Here is a 12,813-nt window from a genome sequence, read left to right as displayed (position 1 = left end):
CTGCTGTAGATGTCGCTGTACGGCTAGGTATTTTGAATTACCACTTGGCATTTCTGGCAGATTGAAATCGCAAAACATGGCAGACCGAGCGGTTGTCATTAGAGCGGCCCCTTCAACATATAAAGCCGACGTGTGGGCACACTTCTGTTTAAAAAATTAGCCAGGTAGTATGGACTTGGATAAAGGAAATGCAATTTGCACGCTGTGTCACGCTTCTGTAAAATATTCAGGTAACACAACCAATTTACGAGCTCATTTGATCATGCACCATCCAGATACAGTACGGCAACAACCGAAGCCTATCAACACAAAAAGACAAAGTACGCTCGATATCGCAAACTCCCATCCACCTTGCCTCGTACTCAAAAAATTACAGAATCGGTAGTGTCTTTTATTTATCAGGATTCGCACCCCTATAGCGTGGCAGAAAACACCAGCTTCAGGTACATTGTCAACACCCTGGAGCAGTGCTATGTGATCCCAACTCGCAAACAACTGACGGAGGTAAGTTGAGGAGGTAACGCAAGCTGTAAGAAAAAAAAAATCTCTTCTCTCTGCAGGACTTTGTGAGCCACTGGATCCTACATTACGATCACGTCGCACCTCATTAATGAGGACTGGCAACTGATTTCCAGTGTTTTGCAGACAAGGGCATTGCGTGAGAACCATACTGCCGGTAACATCGCCAAGCTGTTGAAAGGGGCAGTGGAGGTATGGGACATAAAAAGCATAGTCAAACATGACCATTGCAGCGCAGCTTGCCAATATGCCATATTTTAAATGCTTTGCTGACACACTGAATTTCAGATGTAGATCCAAGGCTTGAAGTCCTGCCCGACCTTATAGAGGACCAGCGCCAAGACATGTATGCTAGAATTATTGCAGAAGCTGCAAGGGGCAAGGGAGCACTACAGGTATATTTTAGTTTATGGCATTGTTTAACTACTGTAAACAACAATTTACATTCTAAAAACATTTTAAATATCCATTCATTTAAAAATCATCCATATTTAAAAATCATAAATACTTGTGAATGATAGTCAAAGTCTGGTAAATTTAATTCAACTGGCATTTGGATTTTATACTTACTAATCTTATATTTACTAATTCTGTAAAGCTAATATTGATGCATTGCTGTTTCACAGCAGAGTGAGACAGGAGTGGAGATTGAAGAGGCAGAAACTGATGTAAATGTGCTGCCAGAAAAAGACATGGACGGCAATCATTGTCCTCAGCAAGAAGATATCTCTGCAGTAACATCAAAGAGATCAAGGCATTCTTGCTCTCTAGCTGACCTGCTTGGTCAAACACATGCTGCAGGTTAGTTTGATAATACTTTAAAGGTCACTGGAAAAAATAACTACCATAATGTTTCATCATAAACATCTCTGAAAGACGTGTTAAGTTTGCTTTAAAAAGTTACAATTCACTAGCAGCCTGTGATGAAAGGGTGTCGGACAAAGTCACTCAGTGCCTATTGCTGTAAACACTATATCAGAATGATATTCTATTGTGACATTACTCATACTTATTTATTGTGTTGTCATACTCTGCTACAGGTTCGGCAAAGAAATTGAAAAATGCAGAGGACCAGGCAAAGGAGGAGATGCCAAGATACAAAGAGGAAGCTCCCCTATCGCTCAGTGTCAATCCACTGCACTGGTGAAAAGCACATCAACGTAGGGCTGCAACGATTCATCGAGTAACTCAAATTACTTGATTACAAAAAATCCTCGATGCAAATTCTTTGCTTCGATGCTTCGTGTAAACCGCATGACTATGTACTGCTTAGTGATCAGCGTGTTTCACTCGGGGGATTATCACTGTCGCACAGTGTGCTTACGCTGCTTTGCATGAAGCAGGTTTGAGTTGATGCCGCAATGGAGGAAGACAGGGAAAATAGCGAGGAAAGTCAGAGAAAAAAATTAAAAATGTCTAAAGTTTGGCACCATTTCAAACAAAAGAAAAGCGAACATACAGTACAGTGTGTCCATTGTAAAATCGAATTAGCTTACCACAATAGCACAACGTTAATGATTGAACATCTCAACAGAAAGCACCCAGTCTATGCATCCACTCCACATAGCGGAACCAACACCAGATTAGCGAGAGCGTTTCACTCACATTCGCGGTTAAAATAGACCTGCAATAGAAATGTATTTATAGACATATGTGTGAATAAAAAAAGTATAACGAGACTCAGCTCAAGCAGCCCCTATTTTTCCTCAATAAAAACATTGATAACATAAGAGCAGTGAAAATGATGCTGTCGTAATTTAATTAACATGGAGCTGGAGCATGTCTATACACTAACAGCAAAGAGACGGTTCCGTTACAGAGATGGTGAACTCAGGTGGAGTGAAGGAAAACAACAGTAGTGCTTGTAATCGCTACTAAACCTTTACTGGCAAAGAGCTGGCGAGAGTCCTTAATCAAACCAGCTGTTCAACAAGCTGAAATGTGAAGAAAAGCGATGTTTTCAGCTACCCCCATCCACCGCCGTCTGTGTTCCACAGCAGCAAGGCTATAGTGAAGCTATACAAGTTAAAGTAGAAGCTGTTTGTATGCAGATAAACTGTTAGCTTAGTTTGACACAGTATTTAGATTTGGAAACTTGCTGCAGGCTGACAGCAGCCGTTACACTTTTTCTCAGTGATATCTGCAGCATACACGGGTGAGTCTAAAGGGGAGCATGGCGTGTACTCAACTAGATCTATTTCAAGGCTTTAGTAATATTGTTTTGCAGATTTAGATTAATATGAATAATATTACATAATTATAATATAAATATAATACAAAAATTACCCACCCACCCCTTTCCCCCAACAACCTTGGCCTAGTGAAACTGAGACGCTGAATTATCCAACCGCCACATGCTCCTTTAAAGGCTTACACACACACACATTCTGTAACACACTTAAACACACACTCTCACTTACTTTCACTTACACACACATGAACATGCACACACCATTCCTACCTCATCCAGGAGATACAAACTTGTCAGAACTTTTTTATGCCAACTACAAATGTACAAGAACACAGAGAGTAAAGGCCGTTCTAATTTATGCCTTAGTTTAAGACATATGTATACCTTTTTTTCAGTAATTTTATTTGACATTATTTTATTTTGCATTCAAGAGAGTGTTTTCTTTCAACAAAAAAAAAACAAGTATATACATAAATGCACTAAAAGGGTTTAGTTCTTTTGTCAGTTGTTGTATGGAGTTCAATCATTAAAAATGTTCCTAAAACGGAAACCAATGAGTTATTAATTTTAAGACTAGTTACTATTGCTATTTAATAAGACAAAAGTATTTCTTATCCGATTACGCGATGGAATAATTCATAGAATACTTGAGTACTAAAATAATCCATAGTTGCAGCCATAATAATGACTTTATTTTCTTTATAAGAACAGCTAATATGCTCAGCGTTTTGTTGGACTAAGACCTGTGTAACCTCTGTAGGGTCCAGGTATCACCTCATGCTGCCAGTAGTGACACTGACCGTAGCTCAAATGCAAAAGTAGTGAAAAAGAGTCAGAAAAGATGAGGATGGAAAAATGCCAGTGGCCTCCACCTGCTAACCCATTCCTGTTTCGGGGGTCGTCTCATTGTTGCACCTCTAGTGCACCTGTTGTTAATTTCATTAACACAAAAGCAGCTGAAACAACCCCCTCTGCTACTTAACTGACCAGATCAATATCCCAGAAGTTTAGTAGACTTGATGCTATACTCTGATTAAAAAGTGTTCCTTAAATTTTTTTGAGCAGTGTATTTTGTAATATATTCCACTCATGTGGTTCATAAGAAAAAAGGCGGATTTCCTCGGTTCTGTGAGTGTGGTGGGAGGCTGAAGGAGAAGCTTAACTGATGAACGGGTTCTGTATGTATTGGTGTGGAATGTCAGCAAACTACATATGTACTGAGGTAATTTGCCCATTAAAGCCTTTGTAATAAAAACCAGGCAATGCATTTTCCTTCTAAGAAAAGGAAATCTATAAGCAGTTAGCCAACAAACATGTTAGCCGTCTGTTATCATTAATGCAATGTGTAATAATAAAATAATATCATTAACGTGGGAACAATACAAAAGCGTAAAACAAAAATTTGTCCTGTAAAATGTGGTAAACGCCCAGTCATACTCAAATTATATTTAAAAAAAATACAGTTGTGTAACGTCAAACCGATATAACTTTGAAAAATACCATGATATACTGTAAACCTTTGGTTATACCGCCCAGCTCTAAACTCTACCTTGCAAGGGTGAAAGCTAAATCACACAAACACTAAGAACTGGGCCCTGTGCTACTAGTCAAAATGTAAGGTTGATCCAGAGTACAGGGATGAGTCATTTGCTGGCGGTGGTTTCACCTTAAGTGCACAAAGACAACTGATCATTTTGCTGTTGCTTGTACCGACAACCACAAATGTCTAATGTGTTCTAGCTGAATCAGTGAATATGACATTTTGACTGGGAATCTTTCATATGTATAAAAATATCAGATTTTTTGTTTTAAATACTAAGAATTACAAACAATAAAAGTTGTGCCAACTTTCTTTTGTTCAGATGATTTATCTTTCATATGTGTAAAAACTTAAAAATTTCAGTTAAACATGCTAAGAATTCAAAACCGCAAAATATGTCATCTAATCATTATAAATGAAGATAAACATGCTATTTGACTGCTTTGTTATTTAAAACATGACAGTAATAAATAACAGCAGACAGACTTTGAGGATCCCTGTGGGGAATGACAGCAAACTTGACTGTGAAGGGTAGCTACCAGTTGTGGCACCTATAGGGAGATGGGGGTCACGGGCCTTGCTCAAGGGCCCCCACATGCGCTGACAGTGGGCTTGAACTGGTGACCTTTGAACCATGAGTAGAGAGGCTTAGTTCACACAGGTGTATGGAACATAAGCTGAATAAGGTGCTAACACAAAAACACTGTTTACGGAGTTTTGGCAGTGTCATTTTTGACCCAAAGATTGCCTGTTCAAGCCCAACCCAGCACATGTCTGGACACTGTTTTTGTACCCCTGGGCACTGCAATGGGTGAAGCCGTAGCATACTAAACTCAAATTTTAAAGTCTTTACACATATGAAAGATAAATCTTACGGAAATACAATAGGTTGGAACGACTTTTGTTGTTAGCAATTGTATGTACAACTAAGTTTTTATGGATATGAAAGAAATGATCTGAACGAAAAATAATTGCATAATTAATGCATAAATTGTAATGCATAAAATGCAATTAAAAACAAATCACAAATATTAAGAACCTTGCCTACCGATGAATACAAAAACGTCTTAAATCCTAAATCTTATGTAGTGCAATAACGTTCGCCCCTTCTGCGGACTAAAAAAAACTGCTTCTCCAACACATTTCATGCCACGACCTCATACAAACAAGTGAGACCGAGGAAACACCTTGTATTTGAGTAATTTAAAGTAGAGGTAAATATTTATCTTCAAACTATATCAAAGTGTAAAAACAGAAAAGCTATCCGGACATACTCTATGTTCAGTCTGTTGAATCTGTTTACGTAACCCTGCTATTCTGCTGATGTACCGGCCGTATTGTAATGACAACTTTTTGTTTTATTTTGTTTCTTGTTCTCTCTACCTTCACTTAATCTCCTTGGTCTGTAGTGTGTACTCTTGTTTGTTATGTAATTTACTGAAAATTAAAATAAAAAAGTGACACCGGAAATGAAGGAGCTGAGCAAGATGGTTGTCTCGCACTGCCCCCTGGTGGACATGACCCTTAATCCTCCAGATAAACGTACACTAAGCACGCAGTAGCGTATACGTTGTGTCAATTGTATCCTGGCCTTAACCGTTCATACTTTAACATAAGCAAATGAATCAGTCACGCTGCCAACCAAAAAGAAAAATATATATATATATATTAAAATCAAGAGCTTGTCGTCGGGGCCCGTTGTTGGTGCACAATGATGTTCAACTCTGGAGGAATTAAATCCAGCAGATATTACAGCGCTTCCACATTCAAACCCAGACCTGTCGATGCGACACGTATGCGTGTATCAGTATAGGTGTAGGTTACTCACAAATGGTTTCTCTCAGTCACGGAGCCTGTAACAGGTGGAGCGGGTGTCCTGCCACTACCTCCAATGAGTAGATAGGGAACATCCTATGGCGAGGTTGGTTACAGCCGACCACATGGCACACAGCAGCACGATGAGGGATCCGTCTCCCGGTCTTAGATCCAGTGTCTCTGGTGGGTCCAACACCGGACTACGATTTCGAATGAATTTCTTCACCGAATTTCGGAGGGGCGGCAAGATGAATTAGTTTAACCGCGGTTGGCTCCTCCCGGTCAGCTAGCATTATCCTCCTGGTAATTTTTAACTTTGCCAGCTGTACACAACTCCAACCGCAAACCACGATTATATTAACAAACAAACAAAATAAGTCTTTGCCGACACACCCGTTATCTCCGCCAAAAAGAACAACTCCAGCAACTGACGCATCGCCGCCGCGATTTCGCGGGCTAAGTGGATTTCTCCACTGTAATTGGTCCATCCAAGATGAAAAAAAAAAACTGCCTTAACGGTGGGAATGTACAAACTGCACAGCATGCTGGTAAAGGTAGTATGGCGAAAAAACAGTACAGTGTAGAATTCCACATTTTACAGTTAAATATTTAAAATATCTATTTTCTTTAAATTGGGTGTATTTCACAAAAAAACAGTTTACTCCAATAAACAGTTATGTGGGTGCAAATTGTTGCCTTATTTTATTCAAGGCTCTCAAGTTTCATCAAAACCTTTAAGATAGATTACATTATGGGAGAAACGCGTGTCTCACTGTTAATGCCTGAGACTTCAGACCCCTGCCTACCGCATTCATCGGATCTTGCTCTTACGCTTCCACCTTTTCTGCACTCCGGATGTGTGCGCATTCATGTAAATAACGTATTACGTATTATTATTTGCAGCGGGATCACACGTAACTTATTTATTATTCCATCCATCCATCCGCTTATCCTTCTGGGTCGCGGGGAGTCCGGAGCCTATCCCGTAAGCAATGGGCACGAGGCTGGGAACAACCCAGGATGGGCGGCCAGCCCATCGCAGGGCACACTCACACACCAGTCTTATTTATTATTCGCAGCGTCTTATTCGGATTTTCCGGTCCACCTTAAATGTTGCGCAGATTTTCAATTTGAGACAAGTCTGCACACACCTTTACATGTCTTTATTAGATTTATTACAGTACCTAAATAGTCTGTACTCCAATGCTTTTAATGTATCTAATTTTTGGTTTATAACAGAATAATATAGATTTGCTGTAGGACTTCTTGCTTGAGCGTGAGGGCCTGACTGTGTTTAATTCCATATGCGGGAGAGTTGGCAACCCTGAGGCAACAGTCCTATTCAACTGTTTACATGCTGGTCTATGATAGTTAATTCTGGTCTGCTTGTGTGGTAAGAAAATTATGAATCAACCTCTCTGATAACTCTAATTGAGCCACTTAGAATTAAACTCCAGACCTCTCAGTTGGTGAGAGAGTTCTCTTTTATAAAAACAATCCAGCACACTCTAGCACCAGGTACCCCGAGCACAAAGAGCAACCAGTTGATAGACTATAATAGCCAATTCCCTATAAGGACATCTAAGTCCTGATTGGTCATGAAACAACAAGAAATCAAGTTCTATTGGTTGACATTTGCAGCAAGGTAAAATCCACCCATTTTGATCAATTTACCAGAACAGGCTCCCCCCCCCCACTGTACTCCACTGTCTGTCAAGTTCTGATCTCTCTTCAGTGTCTGTGGAACTAACTGCAGGCAGCTATCATGGAGCGAGGTCACGCAGTATTCAAGACAATCTCTTCTTGCCTAAGACATAACAGACCCAATATGCCTCCCCTCCCGGGTCTACCAATGTCCAATATTCTTTCCACACTTGCAACTGAAGCTGTTCCACCAGCAATATTTCATTAATGATGCTGGTCACCCGGCACTAAAATACAATATATACTGGTAAAATCATATGCATTATGCTGGTCATACTGGTTACCAGCTATGCTGGTCTTTGTTGGTTTTTTTCAGCAGGGTTAACAGTTAAATATTATACATTGAACAACAGAGTTCACCATAATTATCTAATGACCAACTAATAATATGAATAAATCTACAGAAACACATGTTACCCCAGAGGTGATGCTCTTTCTGACAGCAGGTTTGGAGACTGTCACAGTAAAGCCGGAAAATGTCTTCAGGCTCGTGATCTCCAACAGCTTTTGCAATACCCAGAATGCATGCGAAGTTGGGAAAAAATAACAGTCCTGTATTTGCAATAATATGGACACTTAGTATAATCAAAATACAGTACTTTGTCTTGTAAGAGCATGGACATTTTTACAGTGTAAATAAAATAAATATGATAACAAAACATCTTAATATGTTAATAAAAATTGACATAATTTATTATTTTATACATAATATTTGAAAAACAGAAAGCCATTCTAAATTGGAGCCAGCTTATTTAACACCTCATCATAAAAAATCATAATGTGCATAAATATGTTATTGACACAAAATGGACGGTAGGCTCCTTACTTATGTACAGAGTTGTTGTAAAACGGGAAAACGTAGTTCATGGACCCTTACCGATTGCCTTATGATATGCAACCATAGGCCTGAGCGTAACTGGGCCAATAGTAGCATAAATGAATCGGTCCTCTTACTTTTTGCCAACACCCTGATTGCCGTGCATAAGCCGCACTTGGCACAACTCCTGTAAGCCACTGCTAACTAAGCCGACACTGCAGCACATCAGCCGAGCCTAACCTGAGTCTTCCAGCTACACTCTATGGACAAAAGTACTGGGACATCTGGCCACAATACCTACAGGAAATTATATGAAATCCTTAGGCATCAATGTGGAGTTGGTCCCCCCCTTGCAGCTGTAACAGCTGCCAATGTTCCTGAAAGGCTGACAAGATTTTGGAGGGTGTCTGTGGGATTTTTTTTCCATTCATCCAGAAGAGCATTTGTGAGGTCAGGCATTAATGTTGGACATGGCCTGGCTCCTGTGTCCCAAAGCATTTGTCCATATAGTGTATCTGGGTATAAGCATGTAATACCTACGAAAACCACAGTTCTTAGACGTTTGTACATGAAGACTAACTTTTAGTTCTAGCAGCAGAGAATTTCGTAACTACGCGTAACACTTACTTGTGGTATAATTTAATCCGGTGGATTGGGTCATATATAACCAAAAGATTTAATAGTATTAGGCGATATCTAATTTTTGATACCGTTCAGATATCACACTCAGGTATAAGATATTTTGAATGTATTTAAAAAAGCAACAGTATTCCAGACAAAAACAAACAAATGTTACTTTGCACTGCTGTACCTTCTTATAAAATTTAGTGACACTGTCTCCAAAAATGATCTCAAAATGTGAATAAATTGTCCCAGTCTGGAGCCCTACAAGCAAAGTCTTTGTGTGGGAAATACTGATCTTTATGGCATCAACTGGAAGGAAGGCCAGGATGCAACAAATGAAAACAAACTTTATGTATGAAATTGGCATCAAGATATATTTATTTATTAAATGAAGGCGTCAGAACCCTGTTCCAGATCTTTCCAACCCACTTGAAACCCTGCTTAACATATTCAGCTAGGAGACTGGATAAAGTTAATGTGACATTAACCATGGACATAAACCATGAATTTATTGTAAATTTTATTTCTCTAATGCTATTTTACTCAACATTAGCTCTTACTCTGCATCTTGGGTCTGTTCCCTTCTCCTCCCTTTGCATATATCAATACACATTAAGGATATGATGGCTCATCTATTATACAAGTTAAGAAAGTAACAGTAATTAAACATTCTAAGCACTATACACTAACAACATGCCCTTTAATCCAGGTAAGCCTGAAATATAATAATAACACTTTATTGATCCCTGTGGAGAAATTCTCATGACGATCAGGCATTTTGAACTTCCTTTGATGCAACACTTTCTCTGCGGGGCTTTGAACTGCATGGCTCTTTCTGGAGGTTAAGGTGTTGGAGTACACTGCTGTTTCTGCTTAGCTCCAGTGAATGATTTCAGCAGCTACCACATCAGGGCTGTACAGCAGACATAACACACAGTAACTCTGAAAATGGTGGCTCCATACACACGGATAAATCCAGTATAGAAGTTGGTTCTAATTGGTCTGCTGAAGGTAATATTAATGGAAGTTGTTACTTAAAACCTCAACATTAGGGGCTTCCATTACTCCATTTTAGACGTAAATAACAATATTTCATTCTGTATGCAAAAGGAGGAGGTTATTTTTTATTTCCCAATAGAGTATTTGGAATTAAAAAAGGACAAGTGTGTCAGACATATACCTTTATTATTCAGTGCCATTTCGTGCTGCTTGATAATGTGTGGGGGTCCCCAGGATCTCAAGGATTCCTCTTCCTGATCCCTGCTGCTGTAGTCTGCTCTGGATGGACCTGCTGTCTCCTGCTGACTGGGGCCCATCTTCAGGGCGGCCCACCACCTGAAGAGCCTCAACAGTGTGCCTCAACATCCCTTCGGAGAAGCTCAAATCAAGAGCTTATGAGACCAACCTGGTGTCTCCGCTGGGGGGGGGCACTGACTAGGGGTTAGCTGGCTTGTATTCCTCTGTCTAATGTTGACCAGGAAACATTCAAGCTACATTTAAGCTGAAATATGCAATTATCTTAATTAAAGTTATGAGTCTGCTCTTCCTCATGCTGAAAATACTTTTACTCACTGAACAGTGTGAGGAAAGCAGCCTAAGGGAGGGCATGTAAGCTACCTGGGGCTAGTTAGCCAGGTAACATTCCCTTATTCACCGACAAGGGCGGATCTAGAGAAATTTTCTTAGGGTGGCATGAGGGTGGCATGGAAATCAGTTGGGATGGCAAAATCAAAGCCGTTTCTTTATACATTTGCAGGTGTTACATTCTCTAATACTGCATGTACCATATATGGTTAAAATACATCAAATCCAGGGAACTCACAGTCTCTCCTCCCTAGCACCTCAGCTTTGGAGTGTATGTCTATTCATACTTCCTCTGCTGCTTACCTGTTTCATCTTCTTGCCCTGGCTCAGCTTGATCTTCTTCTTCTTGCTCCTTCTCCTCTTTTGCCATCCGCAACTACGTCTGCTTTTCCTCCCTGATCCCTCCTCTTTGTGTGTAAGAAACTAGTGATGTCATCCTTTCTTTTCATACCTCTCAGTAGTTTCTGAAATCATGCAAATGCAGATTTAACATTCCTGTTAATACTTACGATTACCGCATTTTGTTTTTGATGATAACCACAGGTTTCAGCCTATACTATAGCACAAAACAACACTAAATCATAAACATTGACTGATAATCTCCCTGCACGTCATGTAGAAAATGTTAAACCTCGTTTTCATGATTTATTGGGCTAATAACACTTATCTTGATGCTATTGCCAGAGTGTAACAATCAAACCGTCTGTGCTGAAATCTGAAATGCCCCCGGTGTTGATTCCAAATGTTCTCTGTCACCAATCTTAGGTGTGGTCATAGGTTGCTATTGGCAACAAGAAAAAAATAGGGTGCGTTCAACTTCATGCAGCCACTTACAGCGCTGTCTTAAAGCAATGCATTCTGGTCCTGATGCAATGCATCATGGTTAGATTTTTTTGTCTGGCACTGCAAAACGTCACCACATGTCACCATGTCACATGGTACAAAAACCTCGCGAGAGCAAGATGACTTAAGACAGATTGTGCAGCCAGCACGCAAAGGGTACTGACAGTGCTGCACGATCTGTCTTAAGTCATTCTGTTCCAAGAATGCGTACCCATTGGCACTCGGAAAGACGACATGTTGCTGCTTGATTGGTCTCATGTTGTAAAGGACTGTCTTACAAGACTTTATGGCACAGTCGGATCTGCGTTTTCTGTTACAGCGAATTACTGCGTTCAAAGCCAGCGAAGCCTGGGACATATGTGAACTAACTGGAGTTGCTAAATTGCCTGTAGGAGTGCATGTGTGAGTGAATGGTGTGTGAGTGTGCCCTGCGACGGGCTGGCCCCCATTCTGGGTTGTTCCCTGCCTCATGCCCATTGCTTCCGGGATAAGCTCCCCCCGCGACCCAGTAGGATAAGCGGTTTGGAAAATGGATGGATGGATGGATGATAAGTTTGAAAAGTGGATATATGTGGCTAAATTGAAAGAGTTAGAGAAGGAAAAGGCAAATAATAAGGGACTGCGGGACAAACTGGGGGACAGGGGGACCAGGGAGTCAGTGGAGTTAAACGCTGAAAGGGCCAGGAATGAGGCTCAGGCCCAATCCCTCAGCATGGTGTTACAGAATACTAAGAAGAAAAAGGAAGAGATACCTCTGTACCCTCCTCTGCCGAATGTGCCTCCTCCCCCTGCTTATCATCCTCAGCTAGGAACAGCTGCAGCAGCACCGGCGTCTGTGGAGGCCACTGCCCCTCCCTCAGAGAAGAAGGAGGAAGATGACGCAGTGGGGGAAGCAGGAGCCCCGCCGCTAAGACAGAGCCAGAGACTGCTGCAAAGGGGGAGAGACTCAGGCTCACAGCCATCGCAGTTGTACCCCTTGGTGGAGATGCCTGACCCAAGGGGCCCTGCGCCTGATGGAACACCAAGGATGGTGTACTGTACGTCCAGCGCAACTGGGACTTGGCAGAGCTGAGAGAGGTGGTCAACTCCCTCCCAGATCCACAAGAGGTGGGGAGACACCGCTTCTGGCAGGAGGTGATGAACCTGGACGACGTCTACCAGCATCACGACTCCACT

Source organism: Brienomyrus brachyistius, chromosome 19 (genome assembly GCF_023856365.1).
Source record: "Brienomyrus brachyistius isolate T26 chromosome 19, BBRACH_0.4, whole genome shotgun sequence".
Lineage (NCBI taxonomy): Eukaryota > Metazoa > Chordata > Actinopteri > Osteoglossiformes > Mormyridae > Brienomyrus > Brienomyrus brachyistius.
The sequence above is the reverse complement of the archived record's forward strand: the minus strand, read 5'-3'. Positions refer to the sequence as shown.